General features: G+C 31.4%; 1 protein-coding gene across 1 annotated transcript in view; it reads right to left on the bottom strand.

Annotated features, from left to right (window-relative positions):
• The window catches only part of LOC137651484 (NAD kinase-like), a 548,585-nt gene that overhangs the window by 512,008 nt on the left and 19,077 nt on the right, over positions 1-17,500 (bottom strand). The gene's annotated exons all lie outside the window — the stretch shown is intronic.

The raw sequence follows: 17,500 nt of genomic DNA, 5'->3' as shown, positions 1-17,500 counted from the left end.
ATCATTTACATAACTATTTCTTTAGGGAACTTCATTATTTTAACTTTTCATTACTGGAAGAAAATGTTGGCCTTTATTCACTGTTAATAACTCATATGATTGTAATCAAAACTCAAGGGACATTACAATGCATTCATTCATAAAATTAAACACTTTCCAGTATTTCCGTAGTTAAATTTCATGGATTGTAATATCTCAAATAAGCCCCTGCCTGCATTTAATAGTATTCTAAATAAATTTTGGACATTTAAATAAAAACCAAAATTCCACTTTTTTACCTGTGAAGTTAAGCACTGGCATGTATTTATAGGAAATAGAATATATCTATTTGAATTGTAATAAAATTAAATTTGCACTTGTACATCAATTATATAGATAAAATTAATAGTACTTTATTGTTAGCATATAAAATACGGCGTATGTTTGGTAGCTAGTGTGATGGTTGTGCTTGCTTTTTAAGTACAAGTTTATTAATCTGTGAGGTAGTTGATAGATAATGCACATCACATATCATACCCCACCTCCAAGTGATTTCTTGATTTTGTTTTCTATTTATATTAAGGCAGAAAACCTGGATTCACACAGGTAAGTAGAAGCTAAAGGTAGAAGGGCTTTTAGCCAAAACTCCTCAACTCTAGAGTATGTTACACTTGGTTGTGACCAGAATTCATGTATAGATGTTGTTTAAAAAAAAATCCTTGAATTAAACTTCATTGCTAGGAATTTATCTTGCTCAGTTTCAGGATTAATATCTGGTTCTGCATTAAGATAGTCTCTCACAAATGACAGATCTATTTCTTCAAGATCATGAAGTAGACTAACTGAGAATTCTTGGCACAAATTATGAAGGTGACTGACTATTTCACTTTGGAGACAAGATTCTGTTTCTTGTTGCCTTCCTTCAGCCACTTCCTAAAGCTTCTCAAACATAGCAAAATTACCAGAGCTAACTTTCCTAATCCATTTCTTCATTTTTGGCAACAATGTGTCCTTACTGTGAAGCTTTAGGTTAAGTTTGTTATTTTGGTCATATATGTCGGCTTAATAAGCTAAACGTGGTTCCCAAAGTGGATCATTGAAAAATAGGTTCTTTATCTTGCATATCCAAAAACATCTTTAGCTCTTCTCTGAATTCACAAACTCTATTCAAGACATTGCCCTTGGACAGCCATCGAACTGTAATGTAGACAAGCAGAAGTTGATGCTCGGAATCTAAATGTTTGCACAACTGTTTGAAAAGACGAGTCTTCACAAGCAAAGCTTTTACATAATTGACTATCTTTATACCGTTGTCTAAGATGGCTTGAAGTTCCCTAGGGAGATTTCTAGAAGCAAGTGCCTGTCGATGGATCATCCAATGAGTCACTGTAACCTCATGAGCAATCTTATTAACTCTAAACACAAAACCCGATTTTGAACCTAACATGGCAGGTGCCCCGTCAGTAAACACAGTCTTTCAAGATAGGCCCAAATATCTGCAATAATTTGTTACTGCTTTCATAATATTTTCACCTTTGGTGGTAGTTTCAAGTGGCCTACAGAAAAGAAATTCCTCTTTAAATTTTCACTCATAAAACGTATCAGTGGGCCTCATCTAATTACAGAGCAAATAATCCAGCATCTTTTATTTCCCTGATCACCTGTTCTTTTATATCGATAGACATTTCTTCAATTTGTATTGATCATGTGATGTCAGAGAGTGATATTTGCTGATTTTTTTTCCTCACTATCACCCCGCAAAACAAGGATAACTATCTTTAAAGCACAAGGTTTTATAATATTTTTATGAGTTTTTTTTCTTTCCTGTTTAGCTATTTCAAGTGATAACTCATATGAAGCCCTGAGTACATTACTACTTTGCGTCTGAAATGTACCACCTGAGTCCAGTTTCCTTCGTTTCAAGCTACATTCATGAAGTTTGAAGAAAATCACGTCTTTGCCAGAAGAATTTTTCAGTTTTGAGGGCCTCAAGGAAATCCTTACTAAGTACTTCCTGGCACAATAACATGAAGGTAACCCATGTTATATATATTCCTCACAGAAACTTTTTAGATTTCTTTCCATCTGCCATGTTACAAGAGATTGAAGAAACCCTAGAAAAATAGAAGGAAAAAAAATTTGTGCCTCATTATTTCTAGATTTTTCACTTTTAAATATTATTTTAAAGATGCTTTTGTCATGGCCCTACTCAGAACCCGCCATGGCCCACAAGTTGAAAACCACTGATCTAGAGCAAATGTCATGGCTCTGTCCTAAATGTAATAGTGAAGCACACTTACATTACAAAGACGAAGTACGAAAATTATACAGCTGTTGATTAATGAAATGAAAAGTAAATTTGAAGAGAGGTAATTATCGCTGAACGCAAAGTTAAAAATTGCTGAGCGAAATGCGCAAATGGCTTAAATAGAACATCTACCGGAGGAGCCAGGAGGAAACTGCAAAATTACCCAGGATCGTTGGCCCAAAATGAAATATTTTCATAAGGAAATTTGAGTCATTGGAAGTCGAATCTTGAATTGAATATTGCTATAAACGATTGAACCACTGGATGTAGCGGTAATTATGCCTGGTTTTTTTTTTTTTTTTTTTTTTTTTTTAAAGATAAAGTAACTTTTGTACATAAATATAAGAGAAATAACTTGTAGGTATTAAGGGTTTCACAGGGTTTTAGAAAAAGTCCCTTCATGAAGAAATGTGAGGTTGCTGATGCAATTTAAGATATTCATATTATTGATATGAGGTCTGTCTACCTCTAATGACAATGTTGTAAAGTTTGCTGTTAAAACCAGTAAACCTCTTTTGATCTGTGGCACGGTTGAAGGTACAATAACGGAAAGGATTGGGACACTGACACTAAAAATTAGGAATTGATATGTTTTATAGAGTGGATGACGATGTAGTTAATGCATTAGTTGACTAACATTGTCAAATTCAATAAAACCCTAATTTAGGCAGAGGATTAATATATTGTTTCAGAAGCCTCTTGTTGGTGGGACTGCTCTTACCGTTCTGAAATATGCTTTCGAAATTGAAAAGGCCATTTACGATAAGGGTGATAAAGCTGTTTACAATATGACAGGAGTAAAATGTTGTGCGACTTACTTTTACTGCCAGAGAGATTGTCCCTAAGATCCACAGAAAGGTCTTGGATTGTCCTATTGAGAAGAAATGTATGAAAATGACGGCTGTCTGTGAAAATTAAGCTGGTGACCATCAAACTAACGAGTTCATTTCGGAATTCGTCAAGCGAAAAAAAAGCTGCACCGAACAGAAGAGGGAATTCGAGATCTTGCAAAGTTGGGTGTATAAAAATTTTAATGTTTTAAATTGTGTCCGTTGAATTTAGAAAACTATGAATTAGAATTTATCAATGGGAATTCTATTGATAGTAAAGTTATTTGCAATTATAGTAACTAAGAAATAAGTGCTGGTCGTCCTGATTTGTCTTTAAGTTAAAAACACTTTCAATTGGAAATAGCATTCTCGTAGTTAGTTCGGTTTATATATTGGTTTTACCTACTTTAATGAAAAATAAGTAGTGATACTCATTCATCGTCATTACAAATACGTGTTTATGGAAATCAGGCGAAAGGATTATAAATTGAGCCAAAGACTTTTTATGGTAAGTAGCACTGAATGAGCAGTCCACAAAGTAAAGTACAAAATAAGGTCCATAATATTATGCGAAAATAAGAGACCTGCTCTTTCCAGACCGCGGAGGTGAAATAAGGCTTACAAGTCTGAGTTGGAATGAGGAATTAGGTTCTTTACTATCCTTGCACTGATCTCAAGATGCGACAACAAAAAATAGTGTTCATAGAAAATGTATTATCTAAAGAGAAAAGCCATGGCTACTATGAGCGTAATTTTACACAGTATTCTAACAACAGCAGGATCCTGGGTAAGCGGCATTGTGTAAAGTATTTTACACTGAAAGCTAATCTTCCGTGAATTCAACTGACTTCGTATTATGGTTCTAAGAATCAAACAAAAGTAAATTCATTAGCTCAAGCCAAATGTATACTTATAATGCCTATCAGGCGTCAACGAAGAACACTCCCCACTACCTGCGCCATTTTGCCAGGAAGGCACTAAGGCATAAAATAGGCAGGCATATGCAGATATAAGTGCAATCTTCTTTTTATTTCTCCTAGACTCTCACAGTAAACAGAATAGAAATATAAGCAAAACACCTCGAAGTAACCATTCCTGTAAGCTATTAATTTTACGACAAAATGGCATCTGAGTTTTTTTAAAGGAAGTTGCACTCAAAGTACAGCACTGCCGATGTTTTACGATCTATTCAACCAGATGGAAAATTTCACATGTCGTGAATACAAATGAGAATCATCGTCGTTATCTCTTTCACTCCCTCCTTCCCTCTCATCTATCCACATAGCTTATACACAGATTCTTAATAGCGCTCACGAGTATTCATACAAAAGGAAATATAACCAATGGATAAAAGATAATACACCCTAACATAATTTTATCCAGGCTATTTAGACATAAAATAATACGCATAAAGCTAGCTACCCGCATTATATACTTTGCATTGCAAAATAATCAGCACAATATAAAAAGTCGGCCTCTAGTTGTAATATGTGAGTAATTTATCTAGGTAGTTCAGAGACTCCCTACTCCTTACTCACAAAAAAACTTTAAACTAATTTGCCAAAATACACAGAAATTTATAATTAACTCACCAATTCACGTCTTCTCTTACTATAGCGGTAACTAACCTGCAAATGATAAGAAAATTCAATTGTATTATTAAGTTTATAATTAAAAATTTATAAAATCCTCAACATTCTTTTATGGAATTTTACCATAATGCTAAATGAAGGATATGTTGTGAAATGTTTCTAAAAATTCAAATAGTATACAGAAAATATATATATATATATATATATGTATATATATATACACATATATATGTGTATATATATACATATATATATATATATATATATGCGTATATATATATATATATATATATGCGTAATATATATATATATATATATATGCGTAATATATATATATATATATATACAGTAAATATATATATATATATATATATGCGTAATATATATATATATATATATGCGTAATATATATATATATATATATGCGTAATATATATATATATATATATATGCGTAATATATATATATATATATATGCGTAATATATATATATATATATATATAATTAGGTGGAATCATTTAAATATTTAGGAACTATGATCTCCAATACAGGGTCTTTCGCATTAGAGTTTAGTGAAAATTTTAAAAAAGCAAATCAGACAATGGCTAGGGTAAGTAAAATTTTGAAATCAAATTGACTGAAATTACACACAGAAATCAGGCTATATATCATTTTAGTGAGATCGATGTTCCTGTATGGACATGAGTCGTGGCGTGAGAATGAAACAATATCCAATAGATTTTGTAAAATTGAGAACAAAGCCCTCAGAAGAGTATTGGGAGTTAATTGGCAGGACAGGATTAGAAATAAAACTATAAGAGAGATTACTCGAGTGCCTGCCATATGGGGGTGAGATCATGGTGAGGGCAGATATATATATATATATATATATATACATATATATATATATATATATATATTTATATATATATATATATATATATATTTATAGTTATATATATATATATATATATATTTATATTTATATATATATATATATATATATGACACCTGCTCATATATATAGTGTATAAAAATAAATATAACCATATATAAATATGTGTATATGCGTGTTTGTAAGGATCTATTTTTCTTTTCCACACAGTTACCATATAACATCATATAACAGGGGAAAAGCACTCCGCAAAAGCCAGCCATAGCAAAATTATTCAAAAAAGAAAAATAATCAGTATCACGGTATTTTCCCACTAAATATGAAATGTGTTATACACATAAATATATTTACATGGATTAAACTGAGAAAAAGCATAAAAAAGAAAAACTTGCTGGTTTCAATGAAAACCAAGAAAGAACTATAAACACTTATCAAAATTAAGCAGTACAACTCATGTAAGCAACTTCAGAATCTATCACGCTAGCAACAACATCCTCTTGTTTATATCAAAGGAAATCATTGAACTATGTAACTAGACTGAAATTTTGGCACCATAGCTATTGTTCTGAGAAGTGGGTGGCATGCACAAATTCCTCAGGTCTGGTTACTCATTTCAATAATGAAGTATTGTGCGAAAATATTAGGAAAGGTGGCCATGCAATAGAGGTTAATCATGAGGCAACCAAAGTTGTGATAAAAACCTCCAAAGAGATAAGGTAGTGCCTGTACTACCAATATGTTAACTGAAGAAAAATATTGCATCAACGGTAAAATTAATAGTTTGGTAAATGAAGTATTAATACACCAACCTCTATAGATAAAGGAAGATTTAAATCTAATACCTAGGGGTTTAGCATTATTAGATAACATACTTTCAAGTGATGCAAGAAGGAAAGCTTACGTTCTTTTAAGATTATTGTCAAATAATTCGAATTGTTGACTACTTCGAGATAGAATAGAAGCATAGCACGAATGCCCGACATTAATTAATCCCAAGCATCTCGGTTTTGGCAATGTAAATACCAAGGTCCTATTGACTGCATCATTAACTGATAAGTTTCAGAGTACTTTTCTTTGAAAGCTAAAGCCACTTCATTTTGCATAAGAGGAAAATACCCAACTGCTTAAGAATGACATCTGAACATTACACCATCTTATTTTCAAGGAAAATAATCAATTTCGTCAACAATGACTGGAAATCAAGAGCCCCAAGAAAAATCAATTTTGCTGATATTAAACTAAGATTATGTGAAAAAATATATGGGATGTAACTTCAAACTCACAAGATACAATTCAAAGACTACACCAATAACAATTCATAATAATATACTACGTGCTTGATGGTAGTCAGGATGAAATCATCTGAATTCAAAGGACCAAAGATAAACTTTTCGTCAATTTAGGGGTAATGGAAGACTAGAGACTGGTATCTGCAAACTGAAATCTTCAGTAAACTCATACAGTTTTACATAATTTCTGTTCATCTAAAGAACAAATAAGGAAATAGAGAAAAAAAAGGGTCATCCATATTTCCATAGAAAAAATCAATTAATTAAAAGAAAAGCAGCCAAGAAAGAAGGGAATAAAATACAAAATTGGGGCCACACAGCCAGTCGCTGAGGCCAGGGTAACCATTCGGCATATCAATGAAGTGATGATAGGGATTTCTTAAATCAGGATTTAAATCGCATATAGACATACAGTATACGTATTAAAATATAAAGAATGTGATTGTCCCTTACACACATTTAGTCCTAAATGTCAACGTGCTCCATACACTGTACGTTCAAACATTTGGAAATATAAATATCACAGAATTCGCAATTTTGAAGGAAAAATAATGAACAATAAATTACCTAAATTACCATGAAAATATAAATGTTTCAAATAGACCATAAGGGACGGAATCGTGACTTCGTCCAAAATCTTACGAAGGCATTTCAAGGAAAGGACAAATTTTTTCCATCTGCTATTAATTCGGAAGTAGCGAACAAGACTATATTTAACCAACATTATCCTGCCAGAACCAGCGCACCGTAGTGTACTGCTACCTTCTAAAATAAAGACTAGTTAAAACTAATTATACTACAAGCCAAGAAAACAATTCCATAACCGATGTGTTTATATTTCCTATCATACGCAAAAAATGGAGCAGTCACTTATTTGCCATTTATTTAAAACTGGTTGTATCATGTGGCCATTACCATAATTTCCATTTGCCAGGGAACCCACCAGAAAAAAATGCTAATTTTGTTCCCGCGGGAAATGTGAATGAACACCCTTCAACTTTCGAACTATTTTAGAATATTTAAAAATTTCTGAATACCGAAAAAGATTAGATAATGTGATTAAAACTGTTTTAAAAGGCATTTCTCAAATTGGTACTGGTGATAAGCTAGGGGTATATTTAGATCAAAGACCTCAATAAGTATGAAAAATAAACATTATCCTTTTCCTTCTCTTGAAAAGGTGTCGGACTGAAACTATTAAAGCTTTTAACTTAATAGTGCGCTTCTCAGTCCCATTATACTGTACAGTATAAGTAGTTTCTCCGAACCATTAACCAACATGTCCAACTCTGCGATAGATCAAGTCCCAGAGTCAGATGACTTAGTTATAAATGATTCATCCTCATGGATTCCAGCATTAGAATTTCAAACACCATTCTCGGGCTTTGAGCATTGCTTTACATGAGCTTTATGTTCAAGGAACTTGGTACTGACGTCTTCTAAGAGAATTTCATTTTTAGTGAAGGAATTTGGGCACCCGGAAATTTAAGGAATGATCGTAAGCAGATGATTTCTGAAAATAATAATAATAATAATAATAATAATACACCATATGACGCCATAACATCACGAGCTGGTGCCACCATCCTCGCTACTGACCAATGTTTAACAAGGTTCGTATTACGGTACGGTAAGGAATGTTTTCCGTACTTCGTACCAGGTTAAAAACCATAACGTAATTTCGTACCGTACCCTCTATTATTTCCTATACCGTACAGTACGGAAAAAATTACGTACCGTAATTCTGTACTTTTATCGTATTATAAGCTAACCTACTAATCTAAATCGTTAAAATCCCTTCTTCAAAGTTAACAGGAGCGAATTAACAAGAGAAAGTTATACGTGCATGTGTCTAAAGTTAATTCCCCCTTGGGCCTCTGATGCCGAGGCAGAGTGAATTCAATATTAAAAAGTATTTAAGGCTTATATATATATATATATATATATATATATATATATATATATATAGTATATATATATATATATATATATATATATATAAGCCTTAAATACTTATATATATACTTAAATATATATATATATATATATATATATATACTGTATATATCAACAGTTAGCAATACAATCTATATCCATCTATCAAGTTGAAAATTTCTTTTTATCCTCTTTTCTTTAGTGAATAGTTGATATATAACAATGAGTGAGCATTCTAAATTGCATAAACACGTCAATTTAGTGTCCTAATATACTAGTGTCAAGATATTTCTAGTGTAACAAAGCCCACACTCAACCAGTCTTAATCCTAATCTACAGTAAACACGTAGGCACCCCATTCACTGATGTAATCAGAAAAATAACCATAATTGCGATTAGGAGGCGTTAACTTCTTTCTCGCAGCATTCCTTCCTTGCAGATAATAAAGAGGCATTGAAATAAAACGCCCACTTGCATATTTCTTGTGCTCTCAGAGTGTTCGGAGTTACGAATTCCTGTCCGACGTGTTTGAGCATACGAGTAAAGGCTTTTGAAAATAAAGCATTTAAGAAGGAAGTTGCCCTAAGCCGATTTCGGATCTGATCCCCAAAGCTACAATTGAAAGAGATTTGGCCAACCTTGAATCATTCGGATGGTTTTCCAATATTCGTTCCATGGAAAGCTTCAGCGTAGATGATTTTATAGCTACAAGTGACTAAACTTTATATTCAACTAATATCTCTTAATATCAAAATCATTGTTGTTAGGGGATCTATCACAATTTGTTTAGTTTAAGTATTATGTATTGAAAGGCATAATAATACCACAGCCCCAGAAAACAAAGACTAAGACAGTTACCATTACCCAAATTTCATATTCATTGATTGTAAGTCTCCTTATAGCTGTCTGCAACCTCCCAAGGCCTTTATCTTCCAGACATATTTGCATGAAGTGTTAGTTTTATCTTCCTAGCCATGATTACTATAATTTAGTCTGTCATCGGAAAACTTGGTTTGCAGAACATTTGCATCGGAGATGTCAATCAGCACCGCCAGGAAAAGTTCCAAACTAATCCACTAAGAGACGTCAGCTTTAAAACTACTCGCAACTCATACAATGTAAATATCAATAAAATCAAAATATTCTTAAATCGTAAAGGGTGACCATAAGACACCTGAAGCAGTCCTATTATCAATTTTTCCTACTCAGTATGTTTCCTGCGTAAAATTTATGTCAACAGACACACTACATTACATTTTCTATTAAAAAAAAAATCTTTACTTTTGTTAAAGTATACTTCTAAGTGTATCTATACAGACTTTAGCCGTCTTTCCACATTTAATTCGCCTGTATCACGGCATTGACGGGATCCTCCTTTGTCCGAAGCTTTTACCATTGAATATGACCTCTAGACCTTGAAAACGCCTCCTGCCACAAAAGCAACCGTACAGCATTTTTCTTGGGTGATCTCTGAGATCTCTAAGAGAGAGAGAGAGAGAGAGAGAGAGAGAGAGAGAGAGAGAGAGAGAGAGAGAGAGAGAGCGTCTCCTTTATTCTAAATCTTACTGAGATATTGCAAAAACCATGCTACACAGATCGCAGATCCTGTTTTTAGGTTCATCTTTATTCTTAGATCTGAATGATAACTCTCAGACTCCGCTATTTAAGCAGGGACTCGAGGCAAGACAGATTATTATTTAAAACACTAACTTATCTATACTTTGAATACCTTCATAAAATCCAAGAACCTGAAAGTCTATATACAAGTTTCGAGGCAATTCATCGTAAAGATTTGTAACTACATGAAAATTATAGATCTAAATTTAAAATGTAAGAAAATCATAGAGAGTGTTTTATTTATGGTCGAACGAATTATGCTTCGATATGCTAATTTGAATACCGCATCTATTGAAGTTGTCTTGCATGGTTTGAGGAATATCGAAGGAATAATGAGGTAAGAATGTCTATAAAAAAAAAAAAAACCATGTGGGTGGCATCAATCAGAAAAAAAAAGCTTATAGAAATGCATGCGCAGGGCATCCCCTATGAAAAATCATACTTATATAAAACTAAATCATATGTTACACTATTCATTCTTCAAGTAATCAACAATCATCGTAATTAATTAACACAAGAATTTAAATATGCAACGTATTAATCAACGATCATTAACTTTCGCTGGATAGGCTTATTTCTAAATCTCATATTCAGTAAATGTCCTTATGTTGGCTTGCATATGTTCAAGTATGTGTATATTGGATATGAGCATTTCAATATATTTATTTAAAAAAAAAGCAGAATACTAAACACAAGATGTTTTTTATACGAGACAAAGCTCATACAAAAGGCATAAGATGAAACTCGACTCAAGATTACAATTGTTAAGACTTGTACGCTAAAATTTACAAATGGACTATCGTGACACTCTGGATCCCATGATAATTTCCTCGTAATACATCTACCATTCGTGTGTAATTTGCTCCTGTTTTTTTCTTTTAAAATGAATGTAACTGTAACAGATTTCACAAGAATATTTTTTTTTCTTTCTAATTGTGCATAATAAGCAAATCCCTTCAAGAAAGCCTGTAGACATTTGCTCCTGTTCTACTGCATATATTTAGCAAGAAACATTTTTCATTGTTTCACATACACCATATCATCATCATCATCATCATCATTATTATTATTATTATTATTATTATTATTATTATTATTATTATTATTATTATTATTATTCAGTATGTGTTCATTTTTACATGTAAAAAAACACTACCAAAGAGTCTGAAGACCATTTATGAGGAAATTGATTATATCAGTGAAAGAAATAAATCAATTCGCATATGAAAATATATAGATACAGGTAAACAACTTGACAAACGTTATGTATATAGCCTATGCACACTTCAACGTCTTATAGCAAGTCGAAACAATAATACACACCAGTTTGAGGTAACAAGCAGTCTTTCTCATTCTTATGAGCATTAAGGTCTACAAAATGGAGAGAAGACTTATGATACTGGGCAATATGGAATCGTGATACATCAGCAATATAGGGATGCGAATGTTCTACAAACCAAGTTATCTTATGACAATCTAAATTGTAATAATCTGGGCTAGGGGGAGATAAAACTAACACTTCATGCAAATAATAGCTATGGTAAGCAGCTCTTCTAGAAGGACACTCCAAAATCAAACCATTGTTCTCTTGTCTTGGGTAGTGCCATAACCTCTGTACCATGGTCTTCCACTGTGTTGGGTTAGAGTTCTCTTGCTTGAGGGTACACTCGGGCACACTTTTCTATCTTATTTCTCTTCCTCTTGTTTTGTTAAAGTTTTTATAGTTTATATAGGAGATATTTATTTTAACGTTTTTACGCTTCTTAAAATATTTTATTTTACCTTATTTCCATTATTCACTGGGCCTATTTTCCCTGTTGGAGCCCCTTGGCTTATAGCATCCTACTTTTCCAGCTAGGATTGTAGCTTAGCAAGCAATAATAATAATAAAGGTCAAGGGAGGTTGCAGACATCTATAAGACGACTTGTAATTAATATCAAGACTTCTGTGAAGATTAAATGACGAAATTTTCCATTGTTCTGAAAAAGAAAAACTCTGATTCGAAAGTAAGGCCTAAGATTATCAAATGTTTAAAATGGAATCAATTTTGTACTATTTTCTTTATCGAAAATTTCACCCAAAATCTTACGGTTCTGCTAGGAGTGATTTAGTTCCATCTTGAAGAACTCGTCTTTTAGTAATTGTACTATATATAAGTCCATCATGAATCGGCCAAACCATAGTTGATAGTTTTTGTAGATTTTATGGTGCGCTTGGGATAGAATAAGAAAAATTTGGGATAAACTTAATTCAATATCAAGTATTATTTTATGATATTTTAATAGCAGTACAATCAGATTCACTTATTTCCCATTTAGCACAAGATCTTAGCAACGGATTTTTTATTAATTGAGGTATTGTCATGATGTTAACTTACCAAATGACCAATGCAGTGACACAATGGACAGCGGTAAAAATAAACGCAAATGGATCAGCCAAATGTTAAATAAAGTTCTGTTGATATGGCGAAAAGATAGGATGCAATCCTGGTAACTTATAAAGTCACAACAGATGGACATGAATTCTGAGCCAACCAGTTAGCTATGTTGATTAGTAACACCTCGACGAAGTTGACGGACTGCCAACACTAAAGCCCATGTTTCACATCAGGATTAATAGAGTACTCTATTAATCCTGGTTACACATAAGGTAGGACATTCATAAACGAGCGAACGAAGTAACACCAGCCAAACATTATTTCTATGGTGCAAACTGGAATTTCGCGAAATAAAATATCTTTCGATCATGGAATTATATTAAACAAAATGCTCTCCAATTAGAAATCAAAAGTAATAAATCTAATCCCTATTACCGTTTCCATAGGCTCGAATAAAATTCAGGCATGAAAATAATACCTACTGAATACCTTCCCTCGAAAAAGTAACAATTCGTACAGGAAATTCCTGATTTGTGTGCTAACACACAAACATGTACACACGTACTCATAAATAAATATATATATATACATACATATATATATATATATATATATATATATATATATATATATATATATATATATATATATATATACATATATATATGTATATATATATATATATATATATATATATATATATATATACTGTACATACTGTATATATGTGTATGTGTGTATGTGTGCGAGTGTTTTTGCATGATTATGCACGTAATCATACATAATTTCTATCTAAAATATTATCTAACAAGCATAACAAAAGTACAACATTATTATGCATGACGAACAATATCCCATCCGACAAATTAACACCAAGAAGTCTAATTTTAGCAGAAATGTTGATAAGAGAGCGTGGTCTTCTCGACATTCGCTTATTATACTATAGGAAACAAAAGGTTGCTTTGATTAACATTATACCGTCGAGTTGCCACAACTCAGGACGGGTTTTTCATCGTAGTACCTCATTTCATAAAATGAATTATTAAATTTTTCATGGGAATAGATGAAGCCTTTCTCCAAGAGATTGTCAGTCAAGAGAATGGTTCCTCTCATGCAAAATGATTTAATAGATATAAATACCAGTTTTCGAGCATCTTTATTGTTATCTACGTTCGACCGGGGAAAGCTGAGAGCCAGACTCACGTGCTGTGCTTATTAAAAATCCATTTCTCAAGACGCCGCTTTTGATACGTCTTATTGATGGGAAGGGAGCCGGTTTGGTATGAGTAGCACACGAAAACGCACGCACTCGTATGAACATAAACACACATACTTATAAACATGGTTATATGTGTGCGTGTTGTATATATATATATATATATATATATATATATATATATATATATATATATATATATATATATATATATATATATATATATATATTAGAGAGGGAGAGAGAGAGAGAGAGAGAGAGAGAGAGAGAGAGACTCATTTATTTAGTTTCTCTAAAAATTTTCACCTTTTCAGGGAATTCAGAATTATATCATTCTCGATAAAAAGTCGTAACAGTGAATTTCGCTATACCGCTGGGTGTTCCATCAGTTGGATCTGATCAATACTTGGATGGGTGATCACCAAGGGAAAAAATGCTTCCATGGCATATGGACTTAACCACTTCACCTTAAAAAAATGCTAAAATCATGAAGGATAATATCTTCTGGTGCCAAATATCCATTACGGTGAATATATATATATATATATATATATGTGTGTGTGTGTGTGTGTGTGTGTATATGTATACTGTATATATATGTATATATATACTGTATATATGCATACAGTATATATATATATATATATATATATATCTATATATATATATGTGTGTGTGTGTGTGTGTGTGTGTAGAAAGATAGAGAGCTAGATACATAGATAGATACATCTATGTATAGAGATGGATATATTTATATATACAGTATATATAAATATATATATATACAAATATATATATATTTATATATACATGCATACATACATACATACATACAAATATTTATATATATATATATATATATATATCCACATACATGTATATATACATACATATATGCAAACATATATATATATATATATATATACATATATATATATATATATATATACACATAGATAAATGTATACTTATATATGCACATATATATATATATATATATATGTATATATATACAGTATATATATATATATATATACACACACATATACATATGTACTGTATATATATATATATATATATATATATATATATATATATATATATATTTATATATATATATCTATATATATAATATATATTTATACATACATACATACATATATATATATATACATACATACATAAATACATACGTACACAAACAGACCTATATATATATATATATATATATATAATATATATATATTTAAATATAGAATATATTTGTATATATACATATATATTTAAATATACTATATATATATATATATATATATATATATTATTCATATTATTACTATCCAAGCTACAACCCTAGTTGGAAAAGCAAGATGCTATAAGCCCAGGGGCTCCAACAGGGAAAAATAGCCCTGTGAGGAAAGGAAATAAGGAAATAAATAAATGAAGAGAACAAATTAACAATAAATCGTTCTAAAAAAGGTAACAACGTCAAAACAGACATGTCACATATAAACTATAAACAACAAAAACAAATATGTCATAAATAAACTATAAATAGACTCATGTCCGCCTGGTCAACAAAAAAGCATTTGCTCCAACTTTGAACTTTTGAAGTTCTACTGATTTAACTACCCGATTAGGAAGATCATTCCACAACTTGGTAACAGCTGGAATAAAACTTCTAGAGTACTGCGTAGTATTGAGCCTCATGATGGAGAAGGCCTGCCTAGTATTACGAACAGGATAGAATTGTCCAGGGAGATCTGAATGTAAAGGATGGTCAGAGTTATGAAAAATCTTATGCAACATGCATAATGAACTAATTGAACGACGGTGCCAGAGATTGATATCTAGATCAGGAATAATAAATTTAATAGACCGTAAGTTTCTGTCCAACAAATTAAGATGAGAATCAGCAGCTGAACACCAGACAGGAGAACAATACTCAAAACAAGGTAGAATGAAAGAATTATAACACTTCTTCAGAATAGATTGATCACCGGAAATCTTGAAAGACTTTCTCAATAAGCCTATATTTTGTGCAATTGAAGAAGACACAGACCTTATATGTTTCTCAAAAGTAAATTTGCTGTCGAGAATCACACCTAAAATTTTGAAAGAGTCATACAAATTTAAAGAAACATTATCAATACTGAGATCCGGATGTTGAGGAGCCACCGTCCTTGACCTACTTACAATCATACTTTGAGTTTTGTTAGGATTCAACTTCATACCCCATAATTTGCACCATGCACTAATTCTAGCTAAATCTCTATTAAGGGATTCACCAACCCCAGATCTACATTCAGGGGATGGAATTGATGCTATATATATAGTATTTTTTAATACATATAAGTAAAATTCACTGGAACACATATTGCATATATACATGTATGTATCCACATCATTACAGTTTTGATTCATTGATTATTTTCAATATATTCATCTTTTCCGTATTCCATGTTCTTATTCTTTACCACTGCTCAAGTCATTGGGGTTTCGTCATCAAACTTGAAAAGATGTTATCTTCAGTTCCTAAAATCCCGATTATTTTAAATCACCCAATAAACTAATAAGAAAATATCTGAGATAATAACTCTAAGACAGTAGGATGCAATCTATGAAATAAATAGATTTTCGATAGAAAATTGTCATAACTTATGTAAACATTATCAACATCAGAAACCAGATTTCATATTCTTATTGCATATTTTAATTATTGCCAAACCTGGCACAGTCATTAAATCTTGAATAATACAAGAAAAACACTAAAAATAACTAATTATCTGATCAAATGATTGTCGCAAGCAGAAATTCCAGCAATGCCAATAAAAGAAGGTGAGAATACTGAGAATAGTACTCCACCCATCTGAGTACCAAATGGCTATTGTGAGACATTTGCAATTGATCTGTTATAACTGGAAACCAAAATTTTGCATCCACTGACTTTACAAGTGTAAATTTTGACGTGAACCCCAACGAGTAATAATAACATACAAATATCCTTCACAGCAAAAGCAAGTAAATGAAAACTCAAAATCTGGGTGAAATAAATAAAATTAATAAGAAGTTAATAAATAATAATACGTTATAAGATGTATTAATCTTCACTCCTAGCTTTTATCTTTTATGTAAGAGCACTCAGAATATCATTTGATAATTTTCATTATTTTTGTACCTTTCAAGATAAAAACTTGAATCTTATTGTGATCATATCAATTATTGACAACTCCATCATCCTCATCATCATCATCATTATTATTATTATTATTATTATTATTATTATTATTATTATTATTATTATTATTATTATTATTATTATTATTATTATTATTATTATCATTATTATTATTGTTATTATTCACATATATTTTACAGACGAAAGGCTAAACCAAACAAATATTCTTTTCAAAAATGCACAAAAGACGTGAGAAATTCAACTCGACCGAGAATTCGTGAT

This window comes from Palaemon carinicauda, chromosome 1 (genome assembly GCF_036898095.1).
Source record: "Palaemon carinicauda isolate YSFRI2023 chromosome 1, ASM3689809v2, whole genome shotgun sequence".
NCBI classification, from domain to species: domain Eukaryota; kingdom Metazoa; phylum Arthropoda; class Malacostraca; order Decapoda; family Palaemonidae; genus Palaemon; species Palaemon carinicauda.
The sequence above is the reverse complement of the archived record's forward strand: the minus strand, read 5'-3'. Positions and strand labels throughout refer to the sequence as shown.